General features: G+C 33.0%; 1 long non-coding RNA gene across 1 annotated transcript; it reads left to right on the top strand.

Moving 5' to 3' along the window:
* Window positions 1-425: 425 nt before the first annotated feature.
* On the top strand, window positions 426-2,854 carry LOC118479792. Its single transcript, XR_004860795.1, has 3 exons — window positions 426-558; window positions 1,847-1,913; window positions 2,705-2,854. It is a non-coding gene; the product is annotated as an uncharacterized LOC118479792 (long non-coding RNA).
* The last annotated feature ends 522 nt before the right edge of the window (window positions 2,855-3,376 follow it).

The raw sequence follows: 3,376 nt of genomic DNA on the forward strand, positions 1-3,376 counted from the left end.
AAATGATGTGGTAAAAGGTGTTGTTGAAAACGTGTTAAAACCGGATGGTGACACTACTGAGGAAGATGGGTGTTTCTTGGACAAATACATTCCGAAACAAAAGTCCAAGAACAACTTAAGTGAAGAATCAAATCTTGTCATGTACAAGATGTTGGGTTCGGATAATGTAACACCCCAAACTTCGTATGTCATAAAATAATATTATTTTGTGATGCTAGACAACGGAAGACGGTACTGTAAAACGGTACCGTAAGGAAATGATAGTAAATTTATATATGTGTGTATCTAAGTTAAATAAAGATAAAAGGCCAAGTTAGTAAGGGAAATAACAAACTTAAACACACTTTGATAGACAAGAGGGCTAATGTGTAAATGTGTAATGGAATAAAAATAAAAAAAAGAGAAAGAAACCAGTGTTTGGTTTCTTGCGATCGTAGAGGGGCAGAAGGCAAGGTGAAACCCTAGTTTCACCAACTTCATCAAATTCAGTAGGAATCTCAATGAAAATCGGATGCATGAACCTCAATTTGCAAACATCTAACCTTGTTCAGTAAAGTGGTAAGTCGAATTCTTTGATTTGGTGAATTTTAGGAAAAGGGTTTTTCATCTAATCATGAAATTATGCAAATATGAGTGTGATTTGAAGTTATGAATGCAAGATATGATAGGAATCATGTTTGATTTTAGCATTTTGATTGAGTTATAGCAAAAACCCATTGGGTGAGAAGTTAACAATTCTATCATAGTTATTTAATGTTGATGATACTTAGAAACTCCATTGTTGATTAATATGCATGTTAGGGTTTCTTGTTTAATTGAACAAGCTATGACTATAACCTGAATTTTATGACTTTATGTTGATGTTAGTAAGTTGTAATTACTTCCTTGATGATTAACTATGGTTGTACTTGATCTATGAAGATTATGGTTCTTGATTTAAATTGGGGATTTTGGAAATTGGATGGTTTTGGAATGATTGTTTGCAAATTTGTAATGTTTTACCATCCATTGATATATAATAAATGTGTTTGATGTTCCTAACCCTTTATAAGAGTTCAACATAAGTTTTAACCATGAAAGAGGGCTGCGTTTTATGGTTTGGGTCGAAGTTAGGAGCACCATAAACATGATTTTCGCAGCTTTTTAATCAGATTTTGGGCAGAATTCGAAAAATCATATAAAATCAACCGAGTGTCCGTTTGGGGTGTTCTTTATATGGTTGGAAAGCCCTAGGAGTAAATTTTCTAAATATGTTTAGAATGAGAGGAAATAAGAATGATAGATATACGAAAACTGCAGTACAAAACAGCTTAGCAGATTGGTTTAAAGCTGAATTATTAGTTGATTTATGAATCAGTTCTGTCTCTTCTGAAAATCATAGAAAATTCCACTTGGGGTGATATTTGTTGGGTTGAAAAGATATAAGAATGTTTTACATATCATATTTGAAGATGTCAAACCAACTAAAACTGTACAAGGGTCTAATAGGCCGAATACAACAGTTGCGCAGAATAGTGGTGCACTAAAATAAAGTTTATGTAAAACTAAATAAAAAGGATGTTAGAACACATTAGAACTAAACATAAATGGTTAGTTTTAGTTGTTTATGTGTATCTAACTTAGTATATTAGAAGTGTTTAAAGTACTTGCTTCAAGAGCATTGCAAGCACTTGCACTAAGGGGTGAAAACGGGTCAAATGAGTAGGGTTGGCCTAATTAAAAGACTAATGGTGAAAATCGTCAAGAACACATACAACAAGTTGGATAAATAATACTTACGTATTAAAAAGGGGTGAATGGTCGTTATGTGTTCTAATGATTTGCAAGTTGACTTGTTGTTTAGCAGGTATGACATAGATGGGAAACAACGGGTCACAAGGATAGCATGGAAGACAACACCTCTATGGAAAAAGGTGAGTGACGCTTTACTCATGTAGCATGTTTTATTAACTATATAAATACCTTTGTGAAAATATTTATATGGCGGTAAGAATTGTAGAGGAGAGTTAATCTTAGTACGAAGTTGTGTGATAATGGTAATTATTGTCGGTGATATAAATATCCGAGTTTATTAGTATGATTAAATCATAAACAAGGTGATGGAAGTAAGATGCAGATACTGGGAATAATGAGCAGTGTGGACTTACCACAAGATCGTTTATTGAGTATTGAGTATAAGGTATGTGATCTTTATATATATTTAGTTTGTCTAATATACGAAGTAAAGGAATTGGAACTAATAGGGATAAGATTATTGGAAACAGGGTTGGTGGATTAAACCAAGGGGTGGTAAGTATCGAGTATGGGATTTTTGTAATATTAAAAGGGATTTAATCGTGATTTATGAATTGACTAGTACGGAAGGAATTGTTTATAAGTAGTCTATTATCGGATGGTCATATGCATGACTAGGGAGGTGTGTTAATTGAGTTGAAGTGAATAGGATGGTATATAGGTATGAATAATTGGTGTCATGGTGAGTTTAAATCGTATAAACTAGTATGCATGATGTGTATGGAAAATACATATATATATATACATATACATATGCATGTTCATAGTTATGCGAAAGGCGTACATTATGTGATAGTTAAATAGATGTATATAAACGGTTGGCACCCTTTTTACGAAGATGTAGTACTTGAACATGTTGAGATTACGGGTTTGCTAACCAAGTTATTATTGAGTATGTTTGAAAGTGCAGGTTATGTATGTCGGACTTTCGAAGTGTTGATATAGAAATAAAATGATTGAATAATGGAAGGTTAATTGGGTGGAAGTAACTTATGCGGTTAGAATACGCTATGGACGTTTTAGTTTATACAATATTTTATGCTTGGTCGCCATCATCTACTAACGGGTGAGTCGCATGAAAATATATGTCATACCCATTTAATTGGGTAATCGAATGTGTAAGAAAAATGAAAGTACATACTCGAATAGAATTAAAATAATGGTTTTATAAGCAGATAAGTATATTGACTAACTTTTTAAAGCTTTGTTGTTGAATGTAGGTAAATCCTCAATTTAGGCAACTTGGAGAATCGGAGCGAGCGCTGTTCATGTTATGTCATACCAAACGCTTCCGCTAGCTTGTCCAAATGTTTTTGGTCCAAAAATTTTTGTAATGGTTTTTAGTAGTATTTTGTTGAACGAATTTTAGAATTGTATCTAGTTTGATTATGATTAAAACAGGGGTATGCCTGTTTTACGGACGGGTCATGCCCAAATTTTGTTAAAATTAATGCATATGTTATTGATATCATCGTTTTAAATTGCGAAAAGTTGGACACTCTTAAGAAATTTTTATTCTTCTAGTGTCCTTTAGTCGTCTTTTATTAAACGCAAACGCGGACGTTACAAGTTGGTATCAGAG

The sequence above is a fragment of the Helianthus annuus genome, chromosome 6, assembly GCF_002127325.2.
Source record: "Helianthus annuus cultivar XRQ/B chromosome 6, HanXRQr2.0-SUNRISE, whole genome shotgun sequence".
Classification (NCBI taxonomy): domain Eukaryota; kingdom Viridiplantae; phylum Streptophyta; class Magnoliopsida; order Asterales; family Asteraceae; genus Helianthus; species Helianthus annuus.